Source organism: Pelophylax lessonae, assembly GCF_965119305.1.
Source record: "Pelophylax lessonae genome assembly, chromosome: 6".
Taxonomy (NCBI): domain Eukaryota; kingdom Metazoa; phylum Chordata; class Amphibia; order Anura; family Ranidae; genus Pelophylax; species Pelophylax lessonae.
Window position 1 is genome coordinate 115,997,691 of NC_138773.1, and position 14,508 is coordinate 116,012,198.

The 14,508-nt window shown below is 41.9% G+C and overlaps 1 pseudogene across 1 annotated transcript in view; it reads right to left on the reverse strand.

Moving 5' to 3' along the window:
* Nucleotides 1–1,065: 1,065 nt before the first annotated feature.
* LOC309558645 overlaps nucleotides 1,066–14,508 on the reverse strand; it is a 48,169-nt pseudogene continuing 34,726 nt past the window's right edge. The window contains exons 11-14 of the transcript XR_014226193.1: nucleotides 11,295–12,496; nucleotides 5,865–6,013; nucleotides 1,832–1,901; nucleotides 1,066–1,267 (exon numbers count right to left, since the gene is read on the reverse strand). The product of XR_014226193.1 is annotated as an uncharacterized misc_RNA (transcript). The remainder of the gene's footprint in view (nucleotides 1,268–1,831; nucleotides 1,902–5,864; nucleotides 6,014–11,294; nucleotides 12,497–14,508) is intronic.

The following is a 14,508-nucleotide window of genomic DNA, read 5'->3' on the forward strand; positions in this document are numbered from 1 at the left end:
GGACAGCCTATTCTGTTGAAAAACAACAGACTTAAGTACACACGTACTGATCGTCGGCTGACCGATCGGCCGTCTTTTGTCCCCGGGCTGTCGTGTCCGCTGAAAAGTGCAAAAGACTGCACACGAATTTTGTCCGCCGACTGCAGAAGTGATGTCATGTGATGGTTAACTTTCCCTGTGTTTTTTCTTTTCTGAGCATGCCCAGTCTTGCAAATCTGCGGTCTGTCGGCCGAATTCTGTACTGACTGGCGAACAATCGGCCGTTCTGGTGTCAGCATACAAAAATTTTAATGCTTGCACGACAGATTCTGTTCGGCCGAAAGTGCGCTGTCGGCTGTCGGAAGCATCATAATAACAAGCCGAAAATCGGCCGATCGGACGTCGGCCGAATCTTTTCGGCCGACAATCTGCACGTGTGTACGGGCCTAAGGACCCCTTTCACACGGGCGATCTGATCCAAACCGCCTGTCAGTTTTTCAGATGGACCTGATCGGATGCGCCATGTATCCCTATGGGGCAGCGGGTGTCAGCGGAGACATCTACTACTTTTTAGATGTGATGACTTAATTCGTTTTTTTAGGCTTTCTTTCTTTTATTTTTGACCAAGCCAGAAGGGCCCCTTTCAAACGGGCTGTGTGCCCGACGGAGTCGGTTCTGCTCAGCGGGGGATTGATCCGCCGATCCCCGCTGAGCAGGCGGATGACAGCTCTGACTCCACTCTGTGTAATGAGATGGAGCTACCAGATCCCCGCTGTCCTCTATGGGGAGATCGGATGAGAATGGACTGCCTGTCTGTTCTCATCTTATCCGATCCTCCAGACGGATGGAATATAGGGTTTCCATCCGTTCGGATTTCACGGACAGGATCAGATCGGATAGCAGAGGGTGTCAGTGGAGACTGCAATATAATAAATGTTTGCTTTTGGTTTATTACCATTTTAAATGCATAAAATACTAATCTATCATGAAAAATGTATTGGAAAGTAAGAAAAATACATAAAAGTGCACTGCAACCACATAAGGAGTTTTTTAAAAATCAGGTTTTGAAGGCTATTTTGCATTCAACTAGTTAATTTGAATTTTTCTCAAAGCAATATCCAAAACAGTCTTTGAATTTTCATCTGTAATTTTCAACTTGTGCTCCTCTGTCCAATAGTAGTTTTATCGTCTTAGCGTTTCCATTTTCAACAGCATAATGTAAGGCTGTTTTATTAAAAATATCCTGTTGATTTATGTTTACCATTCCAACAGTTGTGTCCAGGAGCACCTGGGTGATAAAGAAATGCAGATGTTATAACAAGGAGAAACATTAAAGCAATACTGTATAAGCATTTATTTTTACACAGACGGAGGAAAAGACAGGAAATCTGCAACATTTGTGTTGCTGCCCCTTGTGTCCTCATTGGGAAATTTCATCTAATATCCTATGTGACCACAATAACAGGAAGTGAGGGGAGAGTCCCTCAATGGTGGCAGAACAATTAAATCTAGTAGAGGTTCTACCAATTTCCTGCACTACTGCCACATTCCTTGAGCAATATGTCACAATAAAAGGACATTTTTTTTGAATAATTAAATTGCTACTGATTATCTTGACCTGTCAGGAATGTATTCATGCAGACTTAAAATGTTATTGATAGGCCTGCTCTAAAGAAAGCCTATCTTTGACAGCCCACACCACCAATGATAGTGGGTAGGGTGACTCTTGCATTTCCTCCTACTGCACTACATCAGAAGCAACCACATTGAAAGGTAACCAAGGACAACAAAGGGTCTATGGCAGGAGTATACGATCTATAAGTAATGTTTTATAGATTACATTTCCACATACCTGACTAATGTGTGGGTTCTCTTGAGAAGCTGCGTGATGTAATAGAGTTTTACCCTCCTCGTCTACGATGCTGCAAAAATAAAAACATATTTTCTAATAAGAAGCCAATAACATAAAAAAGGTACATGACTTGTTTAGTATGGAAAACATTTGACGTATGCCAACAAGGACCGTTTATCAAGCTTGATGTGTCTCACTAAACATTAACTGGATGATATATAAGAGATACAGTATCTCACAAGTGAATATACCCCTCACATTTTTGTAAATATTTTATTATATCTTTGCATGTGACAACACTGAAGAAATTACACTTTGCTACAATGTAAAGTAGTGAGTGTACAGCTTGTATAACAGTGTAAATTTGCTATCCCCTCAATAACTCAACACACAGCCATTAATGTCTAAACCACTGGCAACAAAAGTGAGTACAACCCCTAAGTGAAAATGTCCAAATTGGGCCCAATTAGCCATTTAACCTCCCCAGTGTCATGTGACTCGTTAGTGTCACAAGGTCTCAGGTGTGAATGGGGAGCAGGTGTGTTAAATTTGGTGTTATCGCTCTCGCTCTCTCATACTGGTCACTGGAAGTTCAACATGGCACCTCATGGCAAGAACTCTCTGAGGATCTGAAAAAAAAAAAAATGTTGCTCTACATAAAGATGGCCTAGGCTATAAGAAGATTGCCAAGACCCTGAAACTGAGCTGCAGCACGGTGGCCAAGACCATACAGCAGTTTAACAGAACAGGCCTCGCCATGGTTGACCAAAGAAGTTGAGTGCACGTGCTCAGCATCATATCCAGAGGTTGTCTTTGGGAAATAGACGTATGAGTGCTGCCACATTGCTGCAGAGGTTGAAGGGGTGGGAGGTCAGCCTGTCAGTGCTCAGACCATGCGCCGCACAATGCATCAAATTGGTCTGCATGGCTGTCGTCCCAGAAGGAAGCCTCTTCTAAAGATGATGCACAAGAAAGCCCACAAACAGTTTGCTGAAGACAAGCAGACTAAGGACATGGATTACTGGAACCATGTCCTGTGGTCAGATGAAACCAAGATAAACTTATTTGGTTCAGATGGTGTCAAGCGTGTGTGGTGGCAACCAGGTGAGGAGTACAAAGACATGTGTGTTTTGCCTACAGTCAAGCATAGTGGTGGGTGTGTCATGGTCTGGGGCTGCATGAGTGCTGCCGGCACTGGGGAGCTTCAATTCATTGAGGGAACCATGAATGCCAACATGTACTGTGACATACTGAAGCAGAGCATGATCCCCTCCCTTCGGAGATTGGGCCGCAGGGCAATATTCAAACATAACGACCCCAAACACACCTCCAAGACAACCACTGCCTTGCTAAAGAAGATGAGGGTAAAGGTGATGGACTGGCCAAGCATGTCTCCAGACCAGCATCTGTGGGGCATCCTCAAACAGGAGGTAGAGGAGCGCAAGGTCTTTAACATCCACCGGCTCCATGATGTCGTCATGGAGGAGTGGAAGAGGACTCCAGTGGTAACCTGTGAAGCTCTGGTGAACTCCATGCCCAAGAGGGTTAAGGCAGTGCTGGAAAATAATGGACACGCAAAATATTGACACTTTTGAGATTTTGACTTAGGGGTGTACTTATTTTTGTTGCCACATTGATGACTGTGTGTTGAGTTATTTTGAGGGGACAGAAAATTGACACTGTTATACAACCTGTACACTCTCTACTTTACATTGTAGCAAAGTGTCATTTCTTCAGTTGTCACATGAAAAGATACAAAAAAAAATATTTACAAAAATGTGAGGGGTGTACTCACGTTTGTGAAATACTGTGTGTAATAATGATAATAGTAAATTGTTTTCCAAATAAAAAAAAAATCATAGCTAAGGAATCTTATCTTAGATACCAAACCCTGGATTTAGAAAGTTGGCTGCCAAGTTTTGATGATGTGTTAACTGATTGCTAATATTTTGTAGCTACACAAAACAGGTATAATTTACATATATAAAGCTTAGCATTTTTTCTTCTTAACCACTTGCCGACCGCCGCACGACTATCTACGTCGGCGGTCAGCCCCTCACAGGCAAACTAACGTAGGGCTACGTTGCTTGCTTGTGAGGGTCTAGGGAGCGAGCGCGCGCCCCCCGGGGCGCGCTCCCGCTCCCGCGTGGTCACGGACCCCCCCGCGCGTGTGACCAGCGGACCCGATGTCCGCCGGTCACTCGGCGATCGGCGGGGGAGAGGGAGAATGTCAGGCAGCTTGTGTAAACAAACTGCCTGTCATTCTCCTCGCTGCAAAGACACTGATAAAACGGATCTGGTATGTAGATCCGTTGATCAGTGTCCTTACAGCTAGAGCCACAGCCAATCACAGTAGAAACTACGCCCCTAGGGACACACACAGCCCCTCCCTTCCAAATAAAGTTAACCCCTTCACTACCAGTGTATTTTTACAGTAACAGTGCATATGTATAGCACTGATTACTGTAGAAATGTCACTGGTAACCCCAAAAGTGTCAAAAATGTCAGTCAAGGGTCCGATCTGTCCGCCGCAATGTCGCAGTACCGCAAAAAAAATCGCAGATCGCCGCCATTACGCGTTAAAAAAAAAACAACAAAAATGACAAAAATCTTTCCCTTTGTTAGTAAACGCGATAACTTTTGCGCAAACCAATCAAAATACGCTTTTTGCGATTTTTTTTACCAAACATAGGTAGCATAAAATAAATTGGCCGAAAATTTTTAAAAATTTTGATTTTTACATTTTTTTTGGGGGGAATTTCATATAAAAAAATGTGAAAAATATTGCTATTTTTGCAAAATTGACGCTCTTTTTTTGTTTATAGCGCGTGATCAAAAAATCGCACAGGTGATCAAATACCACCAAAAGAAAGCTCTGTTTGTGGGAAAAAAAGGACGTCAAATTCGTTTAGGTACAGCGTCGCACGACCGCGCAATTGTGCGTTATATTCACGCAGTGCCGAATCGCAAAATACCCCCTGGTCGGAATGGTGGTAAAATCTTCCGGGGCTTAAGTGGTTAAGTGAAAACCTGCTCATTTCAATTTCACTAAACGTTAGAACTTAAAGCACAGTTGGCAAAGCCTAGGTCTTTACTAACTTTGCAGTTAAATCCACTGAAGGTGCCACCATCATGGGCAGATGTGGATGATTTAGATCATATTTTGAATGCCTGTATATTTTGTGGACTTAAAGCGGAGTTCCGGGCACAAAATCGATCTTTATTTTTGTGTGCCCGTCCGCTTGTTCTCCTTCACCTGAAACAGAATTGGACAGTTCGGTTTTTTTTTTTTTTTTTTTTGTACTCACCTTGTAATTGTAGATCGAATATACTCACCTATTCTTCACTTCCTACCTCTGCGCCGCTCCGCCATCACTTCCTTGCTTGCAATGATTCCTGGGAGCTGAACGTCATCGCTCCCAGGAATCAATGTGACGGCACCGGCCCCGCTCGTCACTTCCGGGGCGCCGCACCGGAAGTGACGAGAGGGGCCGGTGCAGGAGCATTCTGGGAGAAGAAGACGCAGAAGAGGATCGCGCCGGCTTCAGCTGCCCACAAGGGAGATGGCAACGCTGTGGAAGAAATTTTATAAGTAAGTATTTCTTCTTGCAGGTAAGTGCGAACCGGGACAGATCAGAGGCTAGCCATTGTGGAATGTACTAGCCCTGACTGTCCCGGGGCAATGTTCACTGAAAATTTTTTTCTGTGCCCGGAACTCCGCTTTAAGTGATAAGCTTTCCTAATTGGAGATGAAAAAATAGCAGCAAAATAATAAAATCCCAACTGAGAATTCAGATGTAAAGATCTTACTGCCACAGTCAGGAAAGATATACGTAGCTGTTTTTTATATTAACATCTGTTTAAAACTACAGTACTCATTTTGGTTGAGCAGACTGTATACTCATCAATATCAAAATGTCCTTTAGGATTCATATTTAAGATTATATGATGTACGTTGCTTGAGATCACGACAATGCTTTAAATCTAGCTAGAACCCTATTAATATAATGCATAATGTAGAAAAATTAAATACCTGGGTAAAAAGAAATGAAAGGAGCAAAGGTTTTTTAGACTGCTGACATCAGAACTCTGTATTGCAGCCAGGGATTTTTGAAACACTTTAGCATTTTCATTGTAGGAATGAACTCTTCTCTCCTTATGAATATGATAGTTGTTTGTGTTCTAAAATAAAAAAAGAAAGTGATATTTTTTTTTTCGTTTTTTTTACAAAAGTGGTCCAAAACACACACATACAGTCAGATCTAATGTGAATATAACCCATGGCTAGGGGATGGCTACAGGCTGCTCAGATAGCAGTTAATCAGAAACTGTAGGTTGGTGCACAATATCATGAAATACTGATATTTCAAGCAGAGAATTTGATGTCTGAAAACCAAGGAACTGTGTGCTGTCCAAGCTCGTTACATGAAGGAGGAACACCCAAGCCTCAGGAGAAGACAGCGGTGACCAGCAACTAGACTACTGCTGACTTGGGCATCCTGAGCAACTTTATGGTTTACACCAGAAATCACTAGCCTTGGCCCCCGTAAAGGAGCCAAAGAGAGATACTTAGTCCCCACAGTACTTGTTATTTGGAGGGAGAAAACAACTGTAGCTGCCCAGCCATTGGGTGGTGGTGTGTCTACACAAGTCACAAATAGCTTGAGCCAGCTATGTAGATTACATCATGTACATCTCCAGAGTTGGAACTTAAAAGATGGAGGCCAGATCCTTCTATCATGCAGTGTCAACTTCATGTAACTCTCAACCCAACTGAACCTAGATGACATCATCTCATATTTTCAAAAAATAAAAAAAAGGTTCAGAGTAACCAAAAGCAAATGATTTACCTTCATTCCTCTGTTCAGACATGTTTATTTAACTGTTGTTTAGTGATTTGATATTGCAAAAAAAAAATTAATATTTAAAGCAGAACAACTTGATAAAAAAATAATGTTCTTTAGCAAGGAACATACTTTCCACAATAATAAATATGCTACCAACATTAGCGTTTGCTGTAAATTTCCTCCAGCATTGCTCCTATTGCTACATTGCTGGAGGCTGCCATTTTGATGAAGCCCAGAGCCCATGAGCAGAATTAAATTTATAGAGCAGAACTAAACCCATCAGTTTAACAGTTTCAAAAAAGTTACATTCCTGGAATTCTGGGAATGCTAACTGTCACATTTGCTTGTGTCCTCAACCAAACTGTCAAACCATCAAATGGCTGGTGTCATAACTGATCACATGCGCAGCACCATGGCAGTTGAAGATCAAACAGAAGAAGCGTCCTTGGCTGTAAAGGATACGAGGGTTTAATTCTGCTTAACGCTGTCAGCAGATCAGCCTGTACAATTTTGTCAATGCCTGAAAATGGAAAGCAACTGAGCGTGTGCAGAGCAGGGTGAGACAGTGTATTACTGGATTTTTAAACCCTATAGGCACCTAATTTTAATGTTTTACATAGCTATACCGGCAAAAGGGGCAAGCCTGAAGTAATCAAGCAGGACTTCATTTTCTGGCTAAAGTTCCACTTTAAGGTAACTGTTAAATTTAACCACTTGCCGCCCACCCTATAACAGATTGACGGCGGCAAAGTGGTTGTATTTTTATGACTGGCTGTCATATGACATCCAGCAGGATAAACCGTTCTGACGTAGGCTCTTTACCATGTGACCATAGTAAATAGGAAAAGCCGTTAATCTGCTTTCCTCAGTTCGTGCCTGACAGGCACGAGTAGAGGAGAGCCGATCTGCGGCTCTCCTGACAGGGGGAGGGAGGGTCTGTGCTGGTCATCGGAGCATTGATTACCAGTGCAGACCCTTGGGGGGGTGCCACTAGAGCCACCAGGGATTGCCCACCCATGGCCACCAGGGATGCCCACCCATGGCCAAAAGGGATGGCAATCAGGGCTCAGGGACCCTTTCAGTGCCCTCCCCATCAGAGCTGACCGTGATTGCCATCTATCAGTGCTGCCCACCAGTGCCCATTATTTCCCACCAGTGCCGCCTATCAGTGCTGTTTATTGCTTTTACCTCCACCCAGGGGAGGACTGGGGCAGGGGGGCGATTGCCCCTCAGGCCACTCTGATGCCCCATAAAAAGGCTGCACCACGTCTGCCACAGACATGCCTATAGGATAAGTAAAAAGTCCCCGCTGCTGACCTACTGAGTGCAGGATGAAGAAAAGGACAGAGCACAGGCCTCCCCCCAGCATGGATAGTGTAAACTGTGTCTGAGCAGAGGCCGGTTCCATGCTCCACTGGAGACTCTCCTTTGCCAGGCAGCTCCGACCGAGCTGTCCCAGCTCTCCCAACTGCCCCCTGCTGGCCAGGTCACAAACCCGGATTTGGCCAGTGAGTAAAGAGTACATAGAGCGGAGCTTCCGCCTGGAATGGGGGCCAGGAGGAGGCTGGGAGGAGAGAGAGTGGAAGGGGGACCGAGTTGCTGCACCATAAGTCTGTGGTTTGTACTTGCCTCCTTGCCCGAAAAGTTGGCAGTCAGCCCCTGCCTCCACCAGCACTAGGCCCAGGGATTGTGGGATATATAGTTTCTTTCCAGGAAGGGTTGGTTCATATACTACAAACAGAGGTCATGCCTGTGCTGTGCCATACTGCATGCCTCATGTTTAAAACAAACAATTTTCTGACACTGAAATGTGGCCATACAGGCCAACAAATAACACCACAAATCTACATGATCAGTGTACATCTTATGCACAACGTGCAATAAGGAAGGTTTACAATGCCTTTAAAGAGGAATTAAACTCTCCCTAAAAAATTAAGAAAAAAAAAAAAAAACCCTGTAAGAGAAAGGCATAATGAGCTAATATGCATCGCATACTAGCTCATTATGAAATACTTACCTTAGAATGAAGCCCCTGTAGTGCTGCACGCTCAGCGACAGGACGGTCAACATGTTAGGCCGCCCTGCTTCCTGGTTCGCTTCCTCTGGCCATCTTATTGGCCGGAGGCGCGATTACATTACTCCCGCGCATGCGTGCGGGAGCTGCCGTTCACAGGACAGGGCTCTGAATGAACGGCACGGGTGGCCTTTCCTTCAGAGCGCATGCGCCGATGACGTCATCGGCTGCATTAAATGTAAATATCTCCTAAACAGTGCAAGTTTAGGAGATATTTACAGTACCTATAGGTAAGCCTTATTAAATGCTTACTTATAGGTACAAGTTCCAAGAAAGGGTTTACAACCTCTTTAAACGTGGTGGCTGATTTATTTTCTTTTGTTTTTTTATTTTTACTTTGTTTTTACCTGGTGATCAGGCCAGTAACACACCCTCTGGGAGGGCAAAACGCGTTGACGCAACTTCCGGCACGGACTAGATGCATCGTCACTTCCGGTTAAGCACTTCCTGGTCACACTGTGGAACGCAGGCCAACTGCGGCGTCCGCGGGTTTGTGATTAATGCGATACTATTTAATTTTGTTTGTGGATACGGAGGCGGATCATGCCCACTTCTTTCCGAGGATATACGAATACACCGCATGATAGTCCCTGAAAGGAGGCTCTGTGTAGCATATACTTCAAGCGCTAACAAACTGGCATTGTGGTGAGTGGGGAGCAAAGAGGGTCACCATCACCTTGGAGCACCTTTAAGTTATTTCTGCACTTGAGCACTCTATTTGGATTTCTTCACTGATATCACAAGGACTATTTGTTTATTTATTTATTTTATAAATATCACTAAAATCATTATTTGTAGTTTTTATATGCTAGCGCTGCTTAATTTTGGTTTGATATATTTTACCTAAGGTTTACTTAGAGTTGCAGCAGCTGCATATTGGCAATTATAATTCATGCATTTTTATTCACTTATGTCCACGTATTTATTTCTCTAAAGAGAGTATTTATTCACCACTTTATATCAAGTTTTGGCTTATTCACATTGTTTTATCATTTTACTAGCGCGGGAATTAATATAGATATTTTCACAATAAAAAAAATAAATAAAAAATATAATGATTAAAAAAACAAAAAAAAAAACAAAGGGCTGACTAGGGTTAACCTAGGGCTAATAAGTAGTTAAAGAGGAAAACATTTTAGTTACAAAAATGTTTTTATTTTCCTTCTACTTGTGAGGTTGCTTTACCGGACATCATATGCAGATCTAAGGTCATCGTTTTGATGTGCACAAAACCAAAACAAATTAAGAAAGATAATTTTGTTCCATTGTATTTTTCAAAGCTTCTGATCACTGTTTGTAAGCCTCATTTTATACATTATGTTATACAGCTGTGAGAAGAATTTGGTAAATGTTATATACATTTTTATTTGAATTTATGAGTTTATAACTGTCATTTATACATTTTTTTTTTTTAATTCCTGTTACACAATGCTTACTATGCAAATAAAGCCTACCTCTCATTACAAGTTATTTTTTTTTATTTGGGACAAAGTGGGGAAGGGTTAGACTTTGTCAGTCATCTGTGGACACATTATGGAGATTCCCTCCCCCCCACCTTTTGTCCTGGTGAAAGGGGGGTAAAAAGGGATAGGAAGTAATGAGAAACCCCTCTAGTTGGGGCAGAGACCACAATGTTAAGCCTCGTACACACGCAACGAATTTCCGCCGACCGGTTGTCCGTCTTTTGTCCAGAGTGGTATCTGTTGGTTGGAATGTGCTCTAGACTGCACACGAATTTTCCCGCACAACAGAATTCTATTTCAGAAGTGATGTCATGTGTTGGATTGCTTTCTTTGTGTTCTTTCATCTCTGAGCATGCCTAGTCTTGCTCATAAGATTTTTCCCCATCAAAATCTGTACTAATGAGACGAAAATCGGTCGTGTTTTGACGGTCGACAAAAATTATATAGTCTGCACACCAGGATTTTTTCGGCCGAAAAGTCGGAGTCGGTTGTCGGAAGCATCATACTAACAAGCCGAAAATCGGCAGATCGGTCATCGGACGAAATTTCCCGGCCGAATTTCTACTCGTGTGTACGGGGCTTTACACATACAGAGAGGGGACATATTAGAAGCTCATTTAAGTTTTAATGCTAGCTTTTCCTCCCCAGTGACTCAATTACTTCTCATGTTGTCCTTTTGTCACAAAGATAAAAGAAATATCAGTCAGGGGGAATCTGTGCCATGAGGACACAGATAATAACAGACATTTGTCATAACGTCTAACCATTAGCCATTGTGTTCAAAACAGCAACAAAAAAAAAAAAAATCAGTATGTAATTAAGCTCTAAAAATGGAATACAATTTTATATGATTATCTTGAAATTTACATAAAAACTCTGTACACTCACAATATAATAGGCCACATGATTCATGCATAAATATCCTGTTTTCTAATATTTCTACACAATTATTCACACAAACTCATGTATACACCATAACAGTAGAGAAAATTAGGTGTTCAATCAAGAATGATGGGGGTTGATGTTCAGTTCAGGAACCCCATACAATATAACCTTATGTCATGCATTGCAGTACCTACTTGAAGCATTTGTTGTGGCAATTCCTTTGTGTCTTTATCCAGATAAATAGATTTTGAATAGATTTCACATTCTTCATCTTCTGAATGACTCAGAGCCAAAGAGCTATCAGAGAACAAGTATTCCTCATTGAGTGTGGAGTCGGACTCATAGCTGCAGCCATCATTACATGAACAGAGGCAGTCTAAAGTGTGCACAGCCTCAGCATCTAGTGGGTGACATGGATGATCACAACCACCATCCTGTGCATGGACACTGTCAACTTCAAGGATTTTATCAGATTTATCATGCTGGCTCTCTGTTTTTTCTACATTTACCAGGTTAGCTATAGAAGGTTGAGAATTGGCTTCAGGTGGACTGTCTGTCCAATTGCCTTCGGATTGCAAAAGAATTTGTTGTAATAAATAAAGTTGTGATGCTCTATCCTTATTGTCGTTGCTGTTGTCAGCAGATAAATCTTCAGCTGTTTCTTTGATGCTTTGAGCTGGTTCTGTGTTTTCACCCTTTGAGTTGTGATTTATTGAACTTCCCGTGTTTCTCCTGGCATTAATATTTACTTCATCAAGGACAGGTGGCCCTTGTCTTTCATGGGAGAAGAATACATAGCTGACTGGGCTGCTTGCTCTCCTATGTTCTACTTCAGGAGGACCATGTGTCTGTATATTTGTATGTTCCTGGAGATTTTCATAGGTATTTTTTCTTCCCTTGGTTATCATATCTGTGGTGTTCGTATCAATCACAGGTTCAGGTACACTATCATCTTCTGTTGTGGTATTGAAGTGCTTGTCTTCCAGGATGGGGACCTGATCAGATTCTTTTTGACCTCTTCCACTTTGATTCCTTATCGAAGAGTTGTCTTCTTTAGAACAGGGAACATCTTGGAGTTTTACCTCTGAAGAAGCATGTTTTTTTGCCATTTTCCTCTTTGATGCTTTATGTTTATATTTGGATGATCCAGCTGACTTAGTATTCCTTGTTTGAAATTCATTTAATTTTTTAGCTTCAATCTTCTTAGACACTTCTGTCTCAGTACTGCTTTCTTTATAAACAACGGTTTCCTCTATTTTACCATTTTCAACCTTTCCTGTGCTTTTACATGAATTTATGTTAGATGTTATCAGAGATGGATTATTATTGGCGTCGAGTGAATTGCTACTGTCAGCAGACAATCGACCTGTTTTTTGTGTTTGATGGTTTTCTGTATCTGAAATAAATCAAACATCACGATACCTTAGTCAGTAGTCGACTAGAAATACAAAGAGTCCCTGGCATATTAACCACATTAGCTCATGGCCTACTGTAAAGCTGGCCTTACAGCTTTATAACTTGGTTCAGAATGTCTGACATATCAATTTTCTAATCAATAGTGAAGTTATATTTAAAAACGGTGACAAAGCAATATGTAAAAACATACAAATGTGACCAGTAGCGCAAAAAGTAGTAATGACCTCACACTACCACAAGGATAAATAGTCCTTTTCATAGGGCCCCCTATGATGAAGTCGGTAAGACGAAACTAGTCGAGGCGTGACCTGTCGGCTTCAACCAACCTACCTATCACACAGTATTACTGCTAGGAGTGATAACAGACCTGGAAGGAGCACGGACCACGGTGTGGAGCTGGGAAATGTCCCCGAACGGTGCAGTATATCCTCCATGGGATTTTATATGCTGTTATGATTATGTTATAATGTGAGTGGCTTTCTTTTGTTTAAGTGGATGCAATAATAAAGTGTTTAAACAATATTGCACTAGTGGGGCTTTGTGCTTTGTTTTTCCCACATGGTACGGAGTACACTGATCCTCCCTCATCCTGACGAGCTATTGGGATTTTCTATGGTGGACAATTGCTGACATTTGGTGTTTTTTCGCTTATCCAGAGTGGCTAAGTCATTACTGTCGGCGAGTGTGACCTACTCCCCCTTGCTTTCACGGTGGTGGTGTTAAGAGGTGACCCGTTACATCCACTTATTAAATCTACATCCCATCAAGATTCACATGTGTGGATGCACTTTTATGGATGGACATTCTGTTGTTATGATGGACTTTTTATAGCTGTTTGTCTACCTAAGTGATCTCATGTGTTACTCTTGAATAGAAGGACTATTTATCTTTGTGGTAGTGTGAGGTCATTACTACTTTTTGCGCTACTGGTCACATTTGTATGTTTTTACATATTGCTTTGTCGCTGTTTTTATATTTATATTTTAAGTAGCAGCACGGGGATTGGCAGTTGGGTTGTCCTAAAGCGCTTGGGGTTGTTCACTTTTATTGAGGCAGGCCGAGTGAGCACTTCTTTTATAGTGAAGTTATATTGATGGTCCTTTGCAACCATAGTGGTGAGAAAAATTGAAGAAGCAGGATGAAACTTTTTTCTCAAATAAACTAATTTTTTAAAGTGTATGTGGTTTTCATTCAGGAAATTGCATTTATCCCAAAATTGAATATTAAAAGTAAACTTTGAACAACACTCGTCAAGTCTCTGTAGGCATTATCAAACATACTGCGACCGTTTTTCATACGAAAGATCATATGAAAATCTACAAGTGTATGGCCAGCTTAACTCATAGTTGAACACTAATATTTATTAGTTAAAGGGAAACTAAACTTCAGAAGTTGAAAGGTAAGCAGAGGGCAAAGGACCATTCACCAGCATTGCCTTCAGATTCCCTGCAGCATCTTTTCAAGATCAGTGACTTACCATACCTTGTTCTGCACTCTGTTTCTGTGTGGGGGCTTCCATCTTGGTAGAGGAATATGGCTTTGCTTCCTCATGTCAGCAATGTCCCCTGATGACTTGTGATCTGGGAACTGGAGGGTGAATATTCAAGAAGCAGCAAAAGCAGCAATAGAGGTTCACAAAGCGCACATACACAGAAGGAATGAGGCAGAAGCAGGGAGAAGTGCAGACTCCTCTCCAGCAAGCAGCACAGTAATGACATCACCAAAACGTAATTCAAATCTCGTGAAACTAGCAGGCAGAGGCCACAGTGTTTCTCGCATTGCAGATATGCAGAAATATTATCCATGTCTGATTTTATTCCATATGTGCCAAACTGAAAGTCATTTGGGTCTAGTTTATAAAGGATTTTATGTAAGACTTGCCCAAACATTACCAAAAATTAGTCTGATGAAAAATAAATTCAGTCAAAAAAAAAAAAAAAAACACGTGCCCCCCTCCTCTTCACACAAGGAAAAAAAAACATTTCAGTACTC